Source organism: Hylobates moloch, unplaced genomic scaffold (genome assembly GCF_009828535.3).
Source record: "Hylobates moloch isolate HMO894 unplaced genomic scaffold, HMol_V3 SCAFFOLD_5, whole genome shotgun sequence".
NCBI classification, from domain to species: Eukaryota; Metazoa; Chordata; class Mammalia; order Primates; family Hylobatidae; genus Hylobates; species Hylobates moloch.
Genome location: NW_026652280.1, coordinates 76,688,697 through 76,711,603, shown reverse-complemented (window position 1 = coordinate 76,711,603; position 22,907 = coordinate 76,688,697).

Genomic DNA, 22,907 nt, shown 5'->3' with positions numbered 1-22,907 from the left:
GCCATAAAAAAGGATGAGTTCATATCCTTTGTAGGGACATGGATGAAACTGGAAAACATCATTCTCAGTAAACTATCGCAAGGACAAAAAACCAAACACCGCATGTTCTCACTCATAGGTGGGAATTGAACAATGAGAACTCATGGACACAGGAAGGGGAACATCACACTCCGGGTACTGTTGTGGGGTGGGGGGAGGGGGGAGGGACAGCATTAGGAGATACACTTAATGCTAAATGACGAGTTAATGGGTGCAGGAAATCAACATGGCACATGGATACATATGTAACAAACCTGCACATTGTGCACATGTACCCTAAAACCCTAAAGTATAATAAAAAAATAAAATAAAATAATAATAAATAAAAAATAAAAATAAATTAAAAAATAAAGGTAATATCTAGAATATGTAAGGAACTCAAACCACTCAATAGCAAAAAATAAATAAATAAATACAATTTTAAAATGGGTAAAAGATCTTAACAGACATTTATCAAAAGAAAACGTACAAATGGCTAACAAGTATTTGAAAAAATGCTCAACGTCACTAATCATCAGGAAAATGCAGATGGAAATCACAAATAGATATCACTCCACTCCAGTCAGAAGGCTACTATTATCAAAAAGATAAAAGATAACAAGTGTTGACAAGAATGTGGAGAAAAGGGGAACAATTACACGCTGTTGGAGGGAATGTAAATTAGTACAACCATTATGGAAAACAGTATGGAGGTTCTTCAAAGAACTAAAAATAGAACTACCATACAATCCAGCAATTCCACTACTGGGTGTATATCCAAAGGAAATGAAATCAGTATGTCTAAGAGATAGCTGCACTCCCATGTCTACTGCAGCATTATTCACAATAGCCAAGATATGAAGTCAACCTAAGTGTCCAACAATAGATGAATAGATAATATAACAGATGAATGGATGAATGTGATATATATATATGTACATATATATATACACACACACACACAATGGAATCTATTAAAAAGTCCTGTCATTTGTGACAACATTGAGAGGACATTATGTTAAGTGAAATAAACCTGACACAGAAAGAAAAATACAGCATGTTCTCACATGAGGAATTTTGAAAAGTTGTTCTCATAGAAGCAGAGAGTAGAACAGTGGTTATCAGAGACTGGAAAGGGTAACAGAAGGGGAGGAATAGGGAAAGGTTGGTCAACAGTCACAATTTGATACTCTATTACATACAGAGTAATTACCATTAGCAATAATGTATTATATATTTCAAAATAGCTAGAACAGTTTGAATGCTCTCACCATAAAGAAATAATAAATGTTTAAGATGATATATGTCCTAATTACTTTTATTTGATAATTATACAATGTATACATGTATCAAAACATTGCATTGTGCACCATAAATATGTGCAATTATTATGTTTTAATTTTTTTTAATTGAGACAGGGTCTCACTCTGTTGCCCAGGCTGGAGTGCAGTTGCACAATCATGGCTCATTGCAATCCCTGCCTCCTGGGCCCAGGTGATCCTCCCACCTCAGCCTCCCGAGTAGCTGGGACTACAGATGCACATCACCACACCCAGATAACTTTTGTTTTTGTTTTTGTTTGTTCATTGGTTTGTAGAGACGAGGTTTCACCTTGTTGCCCAGGCTGGTCTCGAACTTCTGGGCTCAAGCAGTCTGCCCGCCTCTGCCTCCCAAAGTGCTGGGATTACAGGTGTGAACCACTGTGCCCAGCTAAAAAAATTTTTAAGAATTTATGTGTCACTCCAGGAAGGGGAATATCACACTCCGGGGGCGGATGTGGGGGGGGGGGGGGGAGGGGGGAGGGACAGCATTAGGAGATATACCTAATGCTAAATGACGAGTTAGTGGGTGCAGCAAAACAACATGGCACATGGATACATATGTAACAAACCTGCACATTGTGCACATGTACCCTAAAACCTAAAGTATAATAATAAAAAAAAAAGTGTCACTCTTCTCTAATAGGTTCTGGAGGATACTTCAGATTATCTGGAATCTAACCCAGGGCTGGTAACGTTTGTTGTAAACATGAACTCATCCATTAATTATGTCAATAAATAACATATTCCATTGGTATATCTTTTTTTTTTATTGGAGTCTCGCTCTGTCGCCTAGGCTGGAGTGCAGTGGCACGATCTCAGTTCGCTGCAACCTCCGCCTCCTGGGTTCGAGCAATTCTCCTGCCTCAGTCTACTGAGTACCTGGGATTACAGGTGAGCGCCATCACACCCAGCTAATTTTTGTATTTTTAGTAGTGACAGGGTTTCACCATGTTGGCCAGGCTGGTCTCGAACTCCTGACCTCAAGATCTGCCTGCCTTGGCCTCCCAAAGTGCTGGGATTGTAGGAGTGAGCCACCACACCCGGCCTCTGCTATCTCTTTTTAGACATCATGTAGTGCTTTCCCAGTAGGTATTTGACTTTTGTACCCTTACATAAAGGTATAAGTTTTCATACAACTTCATACATTCATGCTTCCAACAAGTATGTATGGAGGGCCCACTATGTCTGCTGGACTTAGTGCAGGAGATATAGTGTGATAATTAAGAAAGTCTCTGCCCTCAGGTAATGTCTAGTCTTGCATTAAAATTCTGTCAGACCATGTGTCCCAAGTTGGCATTCAAAAAACATCTCCGGTGGCTCTGCCTATATCGACCTCTGCAACCTGGGCCTTACTTGCCGAGCATTTCCATTTTCTGGGCACTGGATGGCACATTGCGGCCAAGAGCTCCTGCCTTTGAGGAGTGGCTGTTTTAACAGGAACCAGATGGTGAGAGAAACACAGTTGCCTGAAGTTTAATTTTAATGTTCTGTGAATACTTTTTTTCCCTTTCATGCTGCAGGGGATCTGGGCCAAGGACTGTGAGTGGTGAAGAGGAAGAGAGAAATGAAAAACTAAAAATGACAAACAAGGGAAGCAATGATACATTCTCACTTGAGAAGTAACTGAGAAGACATTGCTGGGGGTTGCTGGGGGTGTATGCAAATGAGATGTAAATGTGACATCCACGCCAGCTCAAAATTTTAGGGCCTTTTTATTTTAAATACTTGGATGTGGGACATTGGAAATATTCTCCTGGAGTCTACTGTGCCAAGTTATTGACTGCTAACCTCTTGCATTCTCACTATGTATTTGATCTTGGCTGAAATGTTTCCCCATTCTGGCCCTTTGTATCTCCTCTCACATGACAGAGTTGGATACATAGTCTTTAAGTTTTCATCCAGCTTTTACATAGGTACTTAGAGAGTAATAATTTCCTTTGCCATCAGTATTTTCAAGAAATCAGCCCCAGAAGTTGAACATTCCTACAAGGCCTAATCATGGTGAAGATTTGGCGGGGGAGGGGGCAGCGGAGGGTGGGGTGGGGGATGGAGGAAACAGAAAAAAAGAATGTTTTGGGAAAGAATTAACTATACAGGTCAGAATAGGAGAGACTGGAAAAGATGGGGCTGGCCAGGTGCAGTGGCTCATGCCTATAATCCCAGCACTTTGGAAGGCTAAGACAGGCAGATCACTTGAGGTCAGGAGTTCAAGACCAGCCTGGCCAACATAGTGAAACCCCGTCTCTACTGAAAATATATATATTAAAAAAAAATTAGCTGGGTGTGGTGGCACATGCCCATAATCCCAGCTACTCAGGAGGCTGAGGAAGGAGAATCACTTCAACCCAGGAGGTGGAAGTTGCAGTGAGCCAAAATCAGGCCACTGCACTCCAGCCTGGGCAATAGAGCAAGACTATGTCTCAAAAAAAAAAAGAAAAAAAGAAAAGAAAAGGTAGGGCTGTGCCCAACACAAAGTTGTGAGAAACTCCCCATGATTTTTTAGGATCCACAGAGATACAGAAACCATAGGTTATCTGTGTCTTCTTGGCAGGTGCACCTAACACAATGCTCCTTACATATTAGGTTATAAAATTTGTTTAATTTTTGAACTGAGAAAATTTCATAGAATTTATTTTCTTTGTAGCTAGTAAATTCTCTAGTATTAAAGGTGTCTGAGCAGAGACTTGATGCCCACCTATGGAGGATGTTGAAAAAGGTGAATCATACATTAGTCAATGCCTTTTAGAGTGGTCCCCAATGTCACTTGAAGCCCTGTGATTCTACATTTCTATAAAGTTTAATCAGATTAGATTGAATTGAATCCCCTCGAACTCTCAAATTTTAGGCCTAGCTGCCCCTAAGTCTAAATTTTTTTTTAAGATGGAGTTTCGCTCTTGTTGCCCAGGCTGGCGTGCAATGGCATGATCTCTGTTCACTGCAACCTCCGCCTCCCGGGTTCAAGCGATTTTCCTGCCTCAGCCTCCCAAGTAGCTAGGATTACAGGCATGTGCCACCACGCCTAGCTAATTTTGTATTTGTAGTAGAGATGGGGTTTCACCATGTTGGCCAGGCTGGTCTCGAACTTCTGACCTCAGGTGATCTGCCCACCTTGGCCTCCCAAAGTGCTGGGATTACAGGCATAAGCCAAAGAGCCTGGCCCTGAGACCTAAGTCTAAGTCCTCTTGTAGCCTTCTCTTGCACCAGCACCAATCAATGTTTGGTTATCCCTCCCATCTCCAATCCCCAATCTTTCATTTGGAGCCTAATCTGGGAAAAAAATAACAACCTATCAGATTCTTTTTTTTTTTTTTTTTTTTGAGACGGAGTCTCGCTCTGTCACCCAGACTGGAGTGCAGTGGCGCAATCTCGGCTCACTGCAAGCTCCGCCTCCCAGGTTCATGCCATTCTCCTGCCTCAGCCTCCCGAGTAGCTGGGACTACAGGCGCCCGCCACCACGCCCAGCTAATTTTTTTTTTTTTTTTGTATTTTTAGTAGAGACGGGGTTTCACCGTGGTCTCGATCTCCTGACCTCGTGATCTGCCCGCCTCGGCCTCCCAAAGTGCTGGGGTTACAAGCGTGAGCCACCACGCTCGGCCTCTATCAGATTCTCTTATCCTGTACTCTTCCTGAGACACCATCAGTCAACTTTCAATTCACTTGTTGGTTCCTTTCATTTCTCCCAAAATCATTTCTTTCAGCCAGTTATTTATTGGTTATCACTTCAGCCACATATTTATTCAACCGATAAAAATTTATTGAGCACCACTGTGTATCCTGTTATGTGTTTGGAGCTATCTAGAATACTGAACATGCAAACAGGCCGGGCACAGTGGCTTACACCTGTAATCCCAGCACTTTGGGAGGCCAAGGCAGGCACATCACTTGAGGTCAGGAGTTCAAGACCAACTTGGCCAACATGGAAGAACCCCATCTCTACTAAAAATACAAAAATTAGCCAGGTGTGGTGGTACACACCTGTAATCCCAGCTACTTGGATGGCTGACGCAGGAGAATCGCTTGAATCCAGGAGGTGGAGGCTGCAATGATCCAAGATCATGCCACTGCACTCCAGCCTGGGTGATGGAGTGAGACTCTCAGAAAAAAAAAAAAAAAAAAAAAAAAGAACATGCAAACACTTTGGTCCCTGCCCTCCATAGAGGCTAAACTGCCACATGTTTAGTAATTTTCAAAATGAGCTTAAGGCAGTTTATTACCAAGAGCTAAGTGGCATACCCAGTGTGAAAATGCTGTAGGATTTCGGAAGAAAGAAATACTACTTTCAGTTAGGGTGGTCTGGAGAAAAGGAAGTTTAAATTAGACATCTAAATATGGGAAAGATAAATCTTGACTGGGAGGAACAAGAAGAAGACAGGAATTAGAGCAGTGTGTTACATGCAAGGGTCTGACTGGATGGAGCACAGGGGAAATCCACGCTGGCAGACATGGGAGATAAGACTGATATTTTTTATACAGAGTAGGAGGCAGCTATAACCATGTTTCTGAAAGCTGTCATCCTCAGCATTACAGTCCTGGAGGCTGTGACCCAGCCACATTAACACTAGGGGCTATTTACGACTGAAGTAGGAAATACGAAGTCATCAACCCTGAAAGCCTCATTCCAGCTACTTCCTACACACAGAACCTTCCCAGGAATGAAGCATGTGTTGGCAGCAGCGAGCATCATTTGCAGAAAGGTCAGCAATCAGCCAGCTGGAAGGGAAGATGGGGTGGGACGTGGAGGCTTGAGTGAGAGGGTAGATGTAGGTGGAAGGTTGAGGTGACAGACTGTGAGAAGGGTGGAGAAGAGGAGATGTACCTGAGATATCGTTAGGAAGCACAGACATGTTGAGATAAAATTACTTGCAACTTCCGTCTGCAGCACTGTGCTATTTCAGCACCCTTGTGACTGGACAGCACTTTCCCCCCTTGGCCACTCTGAGTCTGTTATGTGATATCTTCTTCCAATTCTACTTCTGATTCACCTTTTCCGTATTCTTTCCAATGGCCATCTCCTCTGCCCTTTACCATCCTCAGCAGGCTGCCTGAATGAATTACTGTCATCTCCTTGGAGATGCCTGCATTTAGCAACCCAAGGAAAATCTATTCTACTAGGATGCAATCAAATAGGTTGATTTTTTTGTCTTTGTTTCCTGGAAGACAAAACTACATTTGGCAATTTTAGTGAGTCTAAATTGCAACCCATAATCAGTATAAGCTATCATTCACTGGGAGCTTACTAGGTGCCAGGCACTATGCTGATTTACATACTGTGCATGCTATTTCTTGTTTGGTTCTCACAACATTCCTTGTGAGGTAGGAATTTTCAACTCCTCTTTACATAGATGAGGAACCTGGCAATCACAGATATTATGTAGCTTATCCAATAACTATACCACCAATAAATATCAGAACCAGGATTTATACCTGGTTTAAGTGATTTCCAAGGCCAAAGTGTGGACGACAGGATTTTAGGTGAAACACAAGTTAACAAATTTATTTCAATAGTTATTGTATTAGTCTGTTTTCACACTGCTATAAAGAGGTGCCTGAGACTGGGTAATTTATAAAGGAAAGAGGTTTTAATTGACTCATAGCTCAGCATGACTGAGGAGGCCTCAGGAAACTTACAATCATGGCAGAAGGCAAAGGGGAAGCAAGGCGCCTTCCTCACGAGGCAGCAGGAATGACAACAAATGCAGGAGAAACTACCAAACACTTATAAAACCATTGGATCTTGGCCGGGTGCAGCGGCTTATTCCTGTAATCCCAGTACTTTGGGAGGCCGAGGCAGGTGGATCACTTGAGATCAGGAGTTCAAGACCAGCATGGCCAACCTGGTGAAACCCCCTGTCTACTAAAACCACAAAGATTAGACAGGCTGGTGTGTGCCTTTAGTCCCAGCTACTTGGGAGGCTGAGACAGGAGAATCGCTTGAACCCGGGTTTTAGTGAGCCGAACTCATGCCACTGCACTCCAGCCTGGGCAACAGAGCAAGGTTCTGTCTTAAAAAAAAAAAAAAAAAAAAAAAAGGATCTCATGAGAACTCACTCACTCACCATGGGGGAAATCGCCCTTATGGTTCAATTACCTCCACCTCGTCTCTCTATTGGGGATTATGGGGATTACAATTCAAGATGAGATTTTGGGTGGGGACATAGCCAAACCATATCAGTTATACATTTATTTTAGTATGCATTAAAGATACAATTGTTGCATTGCATCCATGGATTTTAAAGAAATTGGCAGGTCTAGCCTGCCTCCCTCCCTCCCTTCCTTCCTTCCTTCTTGCTTTCTTCTTTCTTTTCTTCCCTCTGTGGCCCAGGCTGGCTTACACTCAGCTCGCTGCAGACTCCCTGCATCCGGCTCCCGTGGTTCTCCTGCCCTGGCCTGTGGGCTGTCTGAGATTGCCGGCGCACGACGCCACCCCTCACTGGTTTTTCTCCTTTGGCTAGAGGCGCGGTTTCGCCAGGTCGCCCGGGCTGGTCTCCAGCTACTCACCTCGAGTGGTCTGCCCACCTCGGCCTCCCGAGGTGCTGGGACTGCAGACGAGTCTCGCTCACAAGGTGCTCCGTGTTGCCTGGGCTGGAGTGCGGTTGCGTGGTCTTGGCTCGCTGCAGCCTCTGCCTCCCAGCCGCCTGCCTTGGCCTCCCAGGGTGCTGGGATTGCAGCCTCTGCCCGGCCGCTGCCCCGTCTGGGAGGTGGGGAGCGTCTCTGCCTGGCCGCCCAACGTCTGGGTTATGAGGAGCTCCTCTGCCCGGCCGCCCCGTCTGGGAGGTGAGGAGCGCCTCTGCCCAGCCGCCACCCCGTCTAGGAAGTGAGGAGCGTCTCTGCCTGGCCGCCCGGTCTGGGAAGTGAGGAGCACCTCTGCCTGGCCACCCCGTCTGTGATGTGGGGAGCGCCTCTGCCCGGCCGCCCCGTCTGGGAGGTCTACCACAGAGGCCAGAAGCAATGTGGGGGCTGGACGTGGTGGCTCACGCCTGAGTCCCAGTACTCTAGGAGGCTGAGGCGGGTTGATCACTTGAGGCTGGGAGTTCGAGACCAGTCTGGCCAACATGGCGAAACATATGAAAAATGCAACTGACAAACCAACCAACCAATCAAGCGACAACAAAACAGGTCTACCCTGGAGTCATACTCTAATTTTTTCTATTTTCCTCCCTTTCTGATCCTTTATCCCACTTTCTTTTTCTTCCTCTTCCTTCGCCTTCTTCTTTGTCAAATAGAGGATTGAGTTATTATCACTGATCCATAAAAAGTCCCTCTCTCATTTATTTTCTTTAATTCCCACCCCCATTTCTATTCCCCGTCTTCCCATGTGCAACCTTCCTAATATGTTTGATATGCATCTTTTTGTTTGTATGTACTTTTAGAAAATGTTTATTGTTTTGTGTGCAAAAAAAAAAATTTTTTTAAATAATAATAATAATAATAATAATGGTGATGAAGGCCAGGCACAGTGGCTAACGCCTGCAATCCCAGCACCCTGGGAGACCGAGGCTGGTAGGTCGCTTGAGCTCAGGAGTTTGAGACCAGTCTGGGGAACATGGTGAAACCCTGTCTCTACTAAAAATACAGAAAATTAACCGGGCATGGTGGTACGTGGCTGTGGTCCCAGCTACTCAGGAGGCTGAGGTGGGAGGATTACTTGAGCCCCAGAGACAGAGGTTGCAGTGAGTCAAGATCATGTCACGGCACTCTAGCCTGGGTGACAGAATGAGACTCAATCTCAAAAAATAAAAACATAAATAATAAATAAAACCATTTTTAAAAAACATGAGAGAGCAGGGAAGGAGTTGAAAAACTATTGCTCACTTATCTCTCATACATTCTTTCTAAAAGAACTGTAGGCTGGGCGCAGTGGCTCACGCCTTTAATCCCAGCACTTTGGGAGGCTGAGGTGGGCGGATCATGAGGTCAGGAGTTTGAGACCAGCTTGACCAACATGGTGAAACCCCGTCTCTACTAAAAATACAAAAATTAGCCAGGCATGGTGGTGCACACCTCTAATCCCAGCTACTTGGGATGAGGCAGAAATTTAAAAATAATAATAATAATAAGTACTGCATTTATTCACTCCAAGAAAATTAAAAGCTAAGGCCCAGAATGTGGCAAGGCAAGGGTTAAAAAGAAAAAAAAAAAAGAACAAGTTTTCCTGTGCCTAGCAAGCTCATTTCAAGGACAGTTATAACGCTGTCCGAATAGCCAAGGCCAAAGGAATGGGCTCCAGACAGCGCCCCCTTCCAGAGCAAGGTTGAAGGAGAAAAAGAGAAAGATGCTTTTACTGTTACTCCTTTCCCAGGCTTCTTAAGCATGATTATGTTTTACAAATGTCTGTATTTAGCGAGTTCTTGTTTTTCTTTCAACGCAGCTACAAGGTCACTAGCTACACAAGGTCACAAGTTATGTTATGCTATAGATTATGTGACCTGTCACTGTATGATTAACTGCTTTTGTTTTGCTTCTGTAAGGCTGCTTATAAAAACCCTGCTCAGTCTTTGTTTAATGCTCAGTTTTTTGGAAGTGAGTCCACAGAGCTGGCGCATGTCTAAAATAAACAATCCTCCTGTTAAAAAAAAAAAAGAAAGAAAGAAATTGGCAGGTCTAGACTTAATTTTTAAATGAGTTGGATTTTTTAAATATTAAGTTAATGTAACAACTAGCATGAAAATTTGGCAAAAAATATGACTTTTGGAAAACACTGTACTAGGCTAGACTTTGCATATTATTGAGTGATATTTCTGAGAATTTACCCAATCCCCAATCTTGCAAATGCCACAAAGGCACACTGATATGCAAATGCCAGGGGTTCAGCTAAATGGACTCACTAGGAAAGTGACTCATTGCAAACGCCAGTGGGGCAGTGCAGGTGGTTCAAATTCATAGCTCAGCAAAATTGCAAGTTTTCTTTCTGAAAAATCCTCAAGGTTAATTCGGTGAGTTCTTAGAGTCCCTTGTAATCAGCTCTCACCAAGTACCTATTCCTACTTCGTCTATATTGATGTCTTCCCAACCTGGAATTTTGGAACTTCTGGAGATCCATAAAGATAATAAGAGAGGTATCTTAGATCTACTCTTAATATCTCCAAAAGCTGATGAAAGTAACACTTCAGTAAAGCAACACAGGCTAATTAAAACATCAAGTGTTGCTGTTTATAGTTGGAATAGCATAATCTCTATGCAGTAATTCTAGTTTTTTTTTTTTTTTTTTCTTTTTTAGAGACGGAGTCTCACTCTGTCGCCCAGGCTGGAGTGCAGTGGGGCGATCTCGGCTCACTGCAAGCTCCACCTCCCGGGTTCACGCCATTCTCCTGCCTCAGCCTCCTGAGTAGCTGGGACTACAGGCGCCTGCCACCATGCTCAGCTAATTTTTGTATTTTTAGTAGAGACGGGGTTTCACTGTGTTAGCCAGGATGGTCTCGATCTCCTGACCTTGTGATCTGCCCGCCTCAGCCTCCCAAAGTGCTGGGATTACAGGTGTGAGCCACCACAGCCAGCCTAGTAATTCTAATTTTTTAATTTTTATTCAAAGCTTGGTTGGTAGTCTTTAATTTATAAAAATGAGAGCTGCTCAGGTAAAGTGGCTCATGCCTGTAATCCCAGCACTTTGGGAGGCCAAGACAGGAGGATCACTTGAGACCAAGAGTTCGAGACCAGCTGGGCAACATGATGAGACCTCATCTCTACAAAAAAAATTTTAAAGTTAGCTGGGCATGGCGATGCATGCCTATAGTCTCAGCTACTGGGAAGGCTGAGGTGGGAAGATCGCTTGAAGCTGGGAGTTAGAGGCGGCAGTGAGTTGTGATTGCATCACTGCACCACAGCCTGGACAACAAAGCGAGACCCTGTCTCAACAACAACAAAAAATGAGAGCTGCATTACATTAATAAGTGTGTTTTCGGAGGCGGCCACAGTATTTCAGTGTATGAAGTTTACAGAATATACTGCTTTGAGGTGAAAGGAGAGGGCCACTCTTGTAAATGATTCCAGGTTTGTTATCTGTTAATGTCCTATTTTGTGCTGCACTTTGCTCTATCCAAGGATTTTTTGTATGTAAGAAACAGAAAACTATCCAAGTTAAGCTCAAATAAAGAGGAGGTGTACTGCAAAGACAGCGCTATCTTTCAGATGCTAAGCACATCAGGCTTCCTGGGACTTGGATCTGGCTTGTATCTGGGAGGCTGTCAGGGATGGAGCCTCCATGCATCTCCCTCTTACTGGAGATGAATGATGTTGTATCTCTGCTTCTTCTTGTGTGCCTTTCCCCATCGCTTCACTGCAGTGTGGCCCCCTCTGCTTAGCCATGGTTTCTGCTCCCCACTAATGCAGCTTACACATGGTTCTGGTTGCCATGGTGCCAGCCCCTAGCCTGATTGAAATGGGCTTCTGAGGTTAGCCACCACAAGCACATTTGTTCCCCAGATTCCTGGGAAAGACCAGTTTGGAGATGTCTATTCCTGGTTCAATAAGCCATGCCCAGAGAGGGAGCCATGACATGGTACCCTAGACTATATCTAAGTGGCAGCCTAGACTATATCTCAAACTGAAATGAAAGAGCAGTTCCCAGAGAAAGGGGCTATGGACAGGCAGGCATCCCAACTCACATTCACTATGTGCTTTTATTTGCAAAAGATATCAAGTCTTCTTGGAAATGGTCACTATATAAATCTTAAAGAATAGTAATTAATATTAACAAGGAACTCATCAGATATTTATTGAGAACCTGTTACAGGCAGCTCTGTGGATGCTACAGTCTGGTTAGGAGGGAAAAGGATATATACACACATAAAGGAAAAGTATGTAATTATTGACGTAAGTGTGGCCCCACCAAAAGGTAAGACAGGAAGTCACTAAAGGGAGGAACCAGAGATCAGAATTGCTTCCCAAGCCCAGCACTTCCCCCTGTCAACCTGTTCTTACTGTTTCACCTGGCGGTGACCACCTTTCCTCTCCACCTCTCTTTAACCTGCATCAATGTAAACCCTACCAAAAAATCTTTCCTGATTAAACCAGCCTGAAGTAATTTCTGCATTCTCCCACCTTTCATAGCACTCTAAGCACTTCTTTTAGGGCACTTAAACCTTTCTGCTGTTCATTATATAATCATTGAAGTACATGTAATATCTCTTCTACCAGACTGTAACCTCCTTGATAATAAAAACCATGATAGTCAAAGGACCTAGGGCAGCTCCTTGCACATGGTAGGCATTTAATTAGTACCTATCACATTAATTAATGCATAAAATACCTGCACATAAGCATGAATAAACAAACAGTAGGTACATGTAGGTAGGATTTGAACATGTGCTAGAGAGAGGATATTCAAAGTAAGGTAAGAGAAAGTTTGTTTATTTATTTATTATTTATGGAGGCAGAGTCTCACTGTTGCCCACGCTGGAGTATGGAGGGCAGTGGTGCGATCTCAGCTCACTGCAGCTTCCGCCTCCTGGGTTCAAGCAATTCTCATGCTTCAGCCTCCTGAGTAGCAGGGATTACAGGCATGCACCACCACCCCCGGCTAATTTTTGTATTTTTAGTAAAGACAGGGTTTCTCCACATTGGCCAGGTAGGTCTCGAACTCCTGGTCTCAAGTGATCCACCTGCCTCGGCCTCCCAAAGTGCTGGGATTACAGGTGTGAGTCACCACGCCCAGCCAGATAAGAGGAAGTTTATGTTTTTCCTTCATAGTGACAGCAGTTTACATATAGACACCAAATTCATACAGGGCACCTTTTTTTGACCCTCACCAGGTATCAGTGGATTAAGTAACCATGCTTGTCCTTCTCACCAATCTAAGCCCACTGTTACAGACTCAACAAAAATGTCTACCCTTTCTCTCAACTGCATCAAACTATAGAGGCTTGATAAGCCAGTTGCTCTTTCCCAGGCCCTTTGTGGCTAGAACTGATCATATGATCTACATGTGGCCAATGAGCTTTAGGAGAAATCAGCCAGCTGGTTCTTGGCTTCTGCAGAAGACATTTCCTGACAAGCCCACTGCAAAACTTCTTGTAAACAAAGAATAAATATTCTTACAGCTTAAGTCATCTTGCTTGAGTTTTCTGTCACTCGTAGCTGGACAAATGTAATAGACCCATCTAACAAATATTCCATTAATTCAGCAAGTTTTTCTTTTAAGCTCCTACTAAAACCTAAGCCCCTATTCTCTTCTCACCTTACACAGGGTTTGCCATCCTCCCAAACACTCTATTCTTTTTTCTCTCTTTATCTATTGGGAAATATTGGTCCTCCCTCTCCTCTATTTTACATTTTGTGGGTCCATAAGAAAACACCTGCTTAATTAATTCATTCTATTCCAAAATAGAGAAGGAAGGCAATTAGAGTTAATCTGTGCTTTATAAACTGACATACCTCTCAGGTGAATCTTTACAACCACACTTTGTGGTATTTTACACTCATTTTGCAAAGGAAAACTTAGGCTAATTGTAACTGAGGTAAACGTGATGAAGCCAGATTGTCTTTACCTGTTTAATTGCAAAAGCCATGCTCTTTCAACCTCCTTGGGCTCTCTCCCACCTACTCTCACTTCCATATAAATTGGTTTCTTTGGGCTTATGCTGTTTAAACAATAACAAAATACACATATTCACCTCCATTTCTATGTCTGTATTTGTCCTTCACAGTCAGCACTTGGTTATCAGCATCCATGGGAAGACAGCAGTTGCACAGACACCCCAAACATAACTCAGTCTCAGAAACCCACAAGGTAATTTGTTTTGATAGCAGATTTTCCTTCTAAGTGCTTGTGAAGGCTAACACTAAGAAAAACTGGAGCTTTCTAAATACTCATCCAACGATGGCAAAGGAAAAAAGCCCAGGCTGAGAAAGGCAGCCACCTGGTAGGGTTAGAAATGACAGCAAGTGGGGGCTGGGCGCAGTGGCTCACACTTGTAATCCTAGCACTTTGGGAGGCCAAGGTGGGAGGATCACCTGAGGTCAGGAGTTCAAGCCAGCCTGGCCAACATGGTGAAACCCCATCTCTACTAAAAATACAAAAATTAGCCAGGCATGGTGGAGCATACCTGTAATCCCAGCTACTTGGGAGGCTGAGCCAGGAGAATTGCTTGAATCCAGGAGGAGGAGGTTGCAGCAAGCCGAGATCACGCCACTGCACTCCAGCCTGGGCAACAGAGGGAGACTGTCTCAAAAAATAAATAAATAAATAAAATAAAATAAAATAACAGAAATGACAGTAGGCGGGGTAGTAGGCCCCATGTAGACAGTGGGAAGTTAGCTACACAATTATATGTTCAGACTCTGAACTCAGAAATTAATACAGATCAAAAGAAAAGCCATGCTCTTTTGACTTTTTCTAAGGAAATGAGGAAGAAGAGGAAGAAACTAGCAGCAGCTACAATTTACTGAGTATCTGCAATGTGTTCCTTTTCTCTCACAAGTAGTCTATCATTTAACTCTTACAGCAAGCCTGGAAGTCAGGAACCATTACATCCTCTCTCTCTTTGAACATAAAGTTTATCACTTTAACCATTCAAATATACAATTTAAGTATATTGCATACAATATACATTGTAAATAATACAATTTAAGTGCATTCACAATACTGTGCAAGCATCAACACTGTCCCTTTTCAGAATCTTTCATCATTTCAAACAGAAACTCTGTACCTATTAACAACTTCCCATTCCCTCCCTTCTTCCCCCAGCCTCTAGTCTACTTTCTGTATCTATGAATTTGCCTCTTCTAGGTATCTTGCATGTATTTGTCTGTTCTTGCACTGCTATGAAGAAATACATGAGACTGGGTAATTTATAAAGAAAAGAGGTTTCATTTGCTTACAGTTCTGAAGGCTGCACAGATAGCATGGCTGAGAAAGCCTCAGGAAACTTTCAATCACGGCAGAAGGTGAAGGGGAAGCAGGGATGTCTTACATAGCTGGAGCAGGAAGAAGAGAGGTGCCACGCACTTTTTTTTTTTTTTTTTTTTTTGAAATGGAGTCTCTAGGCCGGGCGCAGTGGCTCACGCTTGTAATCCCAGCACTTTGGGAGCCCGAGGCGGGCAGATCACGAGGTCAGAAGATCGAGACCACGGTGAAACCCCGTCTCTACTAAAAATACAAAAAAAAAAATTAGCCGGGCGTGGTGGCGGGCGCCTGTAGTCCCAGCTACTCGGAGAGGCTGAGGCAGGAGAATGGCGTGAACCCGGGAGGCGGAGCTTGCAGTGAGCCGAGATTGCGCCACCGCACTGCAGCCTGGGCGGCAGAGCAAGACTCAGTCTCAAAAAAAAAAAAAAAAAAAAAAAGAAATGGAGTCTCTGTCACCCAGAGTGCAGTGGCACTATCTCAGCTCACTGCAACATCTGCCTCCTGGGTGCAAGCGATTCTTATGCTTAAGATTCCCGAGTAGCTGGGATTATAGGCAGGTACCACCACACCCTGCTAATGTTTGTATTTTTAGTAGAGACAGGGTTTCACCATGCTGGCCAGGCTGGCCTCGAACTCCTGACCTCAGGTGATCCACCTGCCTCAGCCTCCCAAAGTGCTGGGATTACAGGTGTGAGCCACTGTGCCCAGCCAGATGCCACACACTTTTAAACAACCAGATCCCATGAGAACTCACTCACTATCACAAGAACAGCAAAGGGGAAGTCCGCCCCCATGATCAAATCACCTCCCACTAGGCCCCTCCTCCAACACTGGGGATTACAATTGGACATGAGATTTGAGTGGGACACAAATCCAAACCATATCATTGTATAAGTGAGATCATGCAACAGTTGTCCTTTTGAGTCTGGTTTACTTCATTTAGCATAAAGTGATGGTTCACCCATGTTGTATGTAACCAGATACATACTATATACAGTGGAACACTCTACAGTAAAATTATAGTTAAAATGAATGATGAACTATAACTAGGTTAGCATTGGCGGGGCATGGTGGCTCATGCCAGTAATCCCAGCACTTTGGGAGGCCAAGGTGAGAGGATTGCTTGAGGCCAGGAGTTTAAGATCATCCTAGGCAACAAAGAGACACCCCATCTCTATTTTTTTAATAACTATATTAACATCCTGAAAAGTTCTTCAAAATATTATGTTGAGAGCAAAACAGCAAATGGCAAACTAATATGTAAACTCCGGGATTAAATCATAGTTCTTCCACTTTCTAACTGTATATAACTGGAATTTACTTCTCTGCATTTCCTGTTTTCCATCTGTAAAATGAGAATAATAATTGAACCTAACATTGATGTCAAGGAACTAAATGGACTTAATATGTGTAAAGGCCTTAAAAGAGTGCTGGCACAAATAAATGCTCTTTAGTATTATTACTTAAAGATTCACATAGGTAGTAAAATATGGAAAGGTAGACTTGCTAAGAAAAATTATTCTAAACATGGAAATAATGGGAAAAGGTGTGGGATGTCCTTTCAATATCATATGGGGACATTATTTAATAGATTTAATAGGTCCACCAAGGGTAATTCAGGAGAATATACTTGATTTGACTCACTGCTTCCTATTGATTAAAAGTCTCAAATTTAGTGAAATTACATGTTAACTTATACATTTTTGTTCAGTAGAGATGCAAATAATTTCTGTCTTATAGAAAAGATAGCCCTGAAGTTTACAGTTTATTGCCATATAGGACAAGAACCACTTGAATATCCAAACCAACATCTTACTGTTTTAATTTTTTTTGAAAATTCTGCTTTCCTGCACTGAAGGATACAAGCCAAATTTATGATAATAGTTGTCTCTCTAGCAAGGGAGAGACATAGGACTCGGGTAGAATACATAGGGATTTCAGTGACCTGTAATGGGTTATCTATCTGATTAAATATTTATGTAGGGCCAGGCACGGTGGCTCGCGCCTGTAATCCCAGCACTTTGAGAGGATGAGGCAGGAGGATCACTTGAGGTCAGGAGTTTGAGACCAGCCTAGACAACATGGTGAAACCCCGTCTCTACTAAAAATACAAAAATTAGCTGGGCATAGTGGCACATGCCTGTAATCCCAGCTACTCGGGAGGTTGAGGCATGAGAATCACTTGAACCTGGGAAGTGAAGATTGCAGTGAGCCAAGATCACACCACTACACTCCAGCCTGGGCAACATAGTGTGACTCCATCTAAAAAAAAACAGAAAAAATCTTGTAAACTGGGCACAGTGGCTCATGCCTATAATCCCAGCACTTTGGGAGACTGAGGTGGATGGATCACCTGAGGTCAGGAGTTTGAGACCAGCCTAGCCAATATGGTGAAACTCTCTCTCTACTAAAAATACAAATATTAGCCAGGCATGGTAGTGGGCACCTGTAATCCCAGCTACTCAGGAGGCTGAGGCAGGAGAATCGCTTGAACCTGGGAGGCGGAGCTTGCAGTGGGCCAAGATCACCCCACTACACTCCGCTTGGGCGATAAAGCGAGACTCTGTCTCAAATAAATAAATATGTATGTAGGCCAGGCATGGTGGAATGTGCATGAAGTCCCAGCTATTCAAGAGGCTGAGGAGGCAGGAGGATCACTTGAGCCCAGGAGTTTGGGGCCAGTCTGGGCAACATAATGAGACCCCATCTCTGAAAACATTTTTTAATACAAATAAAAAATAAACATATTTGAAACATGGATAACAAAAATATTCATGTTAAGTCGAGTGGTAGACACATTTAAATCTTTGTGTTTTCAATTTAAAAAAAATTACCCAAAAAATCAAAGTAGCAAAGTACTGAAGCCTCTTGTTAGGGCAAGACAGAAAGCTCTGTGCATTCATTTATGCCAAATTATTGACCAGGCACTCTTCAAGAGGATGATGGGACCATGTAAAGATTTGTAGACTGGAATCCAGGAGACATGGGCTACAATTTTGAGTCTAGGACTAATTATTTGCATGATCCTGGGTAAGTCACTTCTCTTTGAACACCAGTTTCATTTCCTGTTGAGTGCTGAGCTGGGCATGGTGGCTCATGTCTATAATTCCAGCAGCACTGAAAAATTATACGCATACCACTCCACTTATGAATTTTTTTTTTTTTTTTAGTCAGGGTCTATCTGTGTCGCCCAGACTAGAGTGCAGTGGCACAATCTCAGCTCACTGCAACCTCCACCTCCTGGGTTCAAGAGATTCTCTCACCTCAGACTCCCAAGTAGCTGGGTCTACGGGTGCACACCACCAAGCCAGATTAATTTTTTTGTATTTTTAGTAGAGATGGTGTTTTGCCATGTTGGCTAGGCTGGTCTCGAACTTCTGGCCTCCAGTGATCCACCCACCTTGGCCTCCCAAAGCACTGGGATTACAGGCATGAGCCAGTGAGCCCAGCCTCACTTACGAATTGTCTTTAACCCAGTTCCAAACTGAAAAAAAACTTAAGTATAAGGAATTGCAACAAAGTTTTAATTTTTCTATGATGCGTCAATGTTTTTAAAAATTACCATTAAAAGGTTCAAATATATACCAAAGCAGACAGTATAATAAACTGACCTATCAACTCAGCCTCAACATTTATCATTTTATAATCAGTTCTTGCTTTATCTTTCCACTCTTCCCAGCCAGATTATTTTAAAGCAAATTCCAACGTTCTATCATTTCCTGGTGCTTTTTTAAAAAATGTCCAAATGAGTCTTTTTTTTTTGATTCCTCTACTTTGCTGGTGCCCCAAGCATGTTCTTGGTCTTCCCATGTTCGGGACTCCAATCCTGCCTCAGGCACTGCTGTACCGTCACATCTCAGCTGAGAGCCCACCCGACTGGATATTCTGTAATTCTCTTTAGCTGGAACAATCCATTATTCACAGAACCACAATCACCAGCACTCCAGTAGCCTCAGCTGAGCTCCTCAAGATGCAGTCTCAGGACAGCAGAGTCAGCTGACACAGGGTAGGGAGGAACCCACCCTCCCACCACCTCAGAGAGGGAGGAAAGGAGGAGAGAAGCAACAACTGGGAGATAATCAGTCTGTGTGTTTGCTCCTGGTAACAAATCCCTTGGCTCCTCCTTATGCCCATCAGCATTTCCTGTGCTTAGAAGTTAGCTTCATTTCTGGAAATATCTTTTTTTTTTTTTGTCTTGTTTTTCCCTTGGATTGCTTTTTTTTTTTTTTTTTTGAGATGGAGTTTCGCTCTTGTTGCCCAGGCTGGAGTGCAACAGAGCAATCTCGGCTCACCGCAACCTCTACCTCCTGGGTGCAAATGAGTCTCCTGCCTCAGCCTCCCGAGTAGCTGGGATTACAGGCATGCACCACCACGCCCAGCTAATTTTGTATTTTCAGTAGAGACGGGGTTTCTCCATGTTGGTCAGGCTAGTCTTGAACTCCCAACCTCAGATGATCTGCCCGCCTTGGCATCTCAAAGTGCTGGAACCACAGAAGTGAGCCACTGTACCCAGCAGCATTTTTTTTAAATATCATATTTTTTCATTGCTAATATAAACTACCCATTCCATTAACAAAGCCCCTAGTGCCTCCTCCAATGAGTCCCCAGTGGGTGAAGCCTAGAGAGCTTCCTGGAAGGGCCCCAGAGTCCCTGCCCTAGTGTGCTCCCAGCTACCCTCAATGCTCTGTCACTGCTGGGACCCAGCCTTGGGCAACAGTGATGAAAGTTTATGACGCGAAAAGGGACTTACCTCTAGCCCTGGCCCTAACCCTAGACCACGCTCAGCTCCTCACCAACCTCTGAACTCAGTGTCCCCAATTTGTTTGATCAGTATTGAGGCCCACAACAGACCCTCAATGTTCAGCAAAGAAGGCCCCTTGGGTCATTTAGTCAAAAACCGCATAAACTGTCCCCCAGGTTCCTGTAAGCTCCCAAGGGACAAGATGACTTTTCCTCGTTCAGGTTTCAGAATCCAAAGAGGAGGCAGGAAGTCTCCTACCTGCTGGTGCTAAGCCTTTCTACTGCCAAGAATGGAATGACAATGGCCAGGCATCATGGCTCAAGCCTGTAATCCCAGCACTTTGGGAGAATGAGGCAGGGGAATAGCTTGAGCCCAGGAGTTCGAAACCAGCCTGGGGGGCAACATAGGGAAATCCTGCCTTAAACTAGAATGACAAACTCCATCTCCTCAAGGAGATCCTAACCCCCCTAACCCCCCTGTGCCTCAAGACCAAAACAAATGCCCAAAATCTAGAGGGAGGGATAATCTCTTCTTCCCTGAGGCCTGAACCTCCCAAGTAGGGAGATGGTGTGTTTCAAGGACCTCCCAGAGCTCTAAGCCTCCAGAGCCACCAGGGATCAAGAGGAGATGAAGCCAGCTTTATAAGCTCTGGGCAGGACCAAGATGCATCCGTAGCTTCAGTCCTGAAAGCCACATCCTATTTGCCTGAGCTGTGTGTCTTACCAAGCCTGAATGTGTGGCTACCCCAGGAACAGCTTTAGAGAGGAGAAACTGAAGATACAGGCTGGAGTGGAAGGGAGTCCCAGAACTACCCCCACGTGGTTGGCCTGAGAGAATCTTGAGTCCTCCGCATCTTGAGGTATGTCAGGCTGGGGAGCACCATCTGCTAAGGTTGGTATTTTTCTATTGCAAATCTTACTGAGTTCCGCCAGAGCTGATTCAGAAGGCTGAGGTTGCCTGTTCTCTTCCCCTTCCCTTCAAAATCCACACCCACCCCATCCCTTACTCTGTCAGCCTGTAAGCATTTCCTGAGATCCCATGGTATTCAACAGTCTTGAGCAATGTTTTCCAGCTCCCCATTCATCAGGTACGCATAATCTCACTTGGTGGAAGTTAATGTATATCAAGTACCTACCTTGTTTCCAGAAGTGTGCTGAGTACAACATTGACACGCATTGTCTTTCAATCCTCACAGAAACTGAGGCTCAGAGAGGTTAAGTAACTCTGCCAAGTTTCCTGACCCCTTCCAATGCACACTTTTGCCCGGTAAATGTTTACTGAGGTTAATTCCTAGCTCCAGGTCATCGCACTTCCCCATCTCCTCCACCTAACAACACCTTTCTCATTCCTCAAGGCTCAGCCCCGTGCCTCCTGGTCCTGAAGCCTCCCCAGAGCACCCCAAGCTGCAATCACCCTTCCCTCAATGGGTTCCTGCTGGCAGTGGGCTCCACCCAACTTCACTCGTTTTCATGGAAGCAAGTGTGTCTCTTAACAAAATCTTAAGATCTTAAATGGCCACAGCCGTGTCTCATGCTATTGTTTAAATACCTTGAACAACTATGATGGTTTAAATACTTTGAACAACCATAATTGTTTAAACTCTTTTGAACAACTGCAATTGTTCAAATATTTTCAGATTATAGTAGTTGTTCAAATAGTCACTGACAGCTTGTTATATAGCTTAAAACAGTCTTTGCTCTCAGAAGTTATGTCATAGGGAAGAAAAACAACACCATGCAGGAGGGAAGACAGACTTAGAAACATTGACAGACCCTGTTACACAATTCTAAATATGTGTGTGAGTAAAAATCAACTGCCAGATGACAACAGCACACAAAACAAGGATTCAATGGGGAACGGGAAGTCTTACTAGAGGGACGGAGGGATGGCATTGCAGGATTATAGAGGAAGCCGAAAGGGATGATAGAGGAGACCTGGAGGGATAATAGAGGAGACCTGGAGGGATGATAGAGGAAACCTGGAAATACTCTGCACTTGAGAACCTCAAAGTACACCTGGAAGGCTGTTGCCGAGGTCACAACAATTGAGAATTATTAACAGGTGTGTCTCTGAAGGAATCAAATGGCCATGTGGAAGTTGAGATAGGAGCAGTGGAGGATTAGGAGGGAATGCAGTACTGGGCCATGAGAAGATGGTGGAAGAGAGGGATTGGGAAGGTAAACAAGAAACATTATTTGCTGTATTCCAGGAACTCAGCCTAAAAATATGGCCTGGCATGGTGGCTCATGCCTGCTATCCCAACACTTTGGGAGGCCAAGGTGGGCAGACCACCTGAGGTCAGGAGTTCAAGACCAGACTGACCAACATGGTGAAACCCTGTCTCTACTAAAAGTACAAAAATTAGCCAGGCATAGTGGCGAGTGCCTGTAATTCCAGCTACTCAGGAGGCTGAGGCAGGAGAATTGCTTGAACCCGGGAGGCAAAAGTTGCAGTGAGCCGAGATCATGCCACTGCACTCCAGTCTGGGTGACACAGCGAGACTGTCTGAAAAAAAATTTTTTTTTCAATAATAATAATGCTGAGTATGACTTTGTAAATGTGTGTGCCTAAGGGACTGGTCTGTCATCCTATCAGAGAAAAATGAAAGCAATAATACTCATTGTAGATCAGAGACTCGTGGACATTTAGATTTGAACAGAAGGAAACCCCTAAGAAAGGTAGAAAAAAATAAGCGTAAATGATATATGGGGCATCTGGGTGGAGAAACTGGGGCACAGGCCAGGAGGCTGACTGTGCTAGGTTGAACGTCAAGGCTGAATCACGGATAGGATTCTGCCACACCACCAGGACCCTGACTTTTGAGATCGCATATTCTGACCTTTCCAGTAAATAGACGGTCATTCTGTAAAGAGCATGGAATGTTTCTTGAATTCTCCTACAGTCACATAATCACAAGCCCATCTCTGGAAGGGAGGGAGGAGAGGCAGCAAGGGCGGAGGCAGGGTCTTGGAGGTTTCAGTAGCTG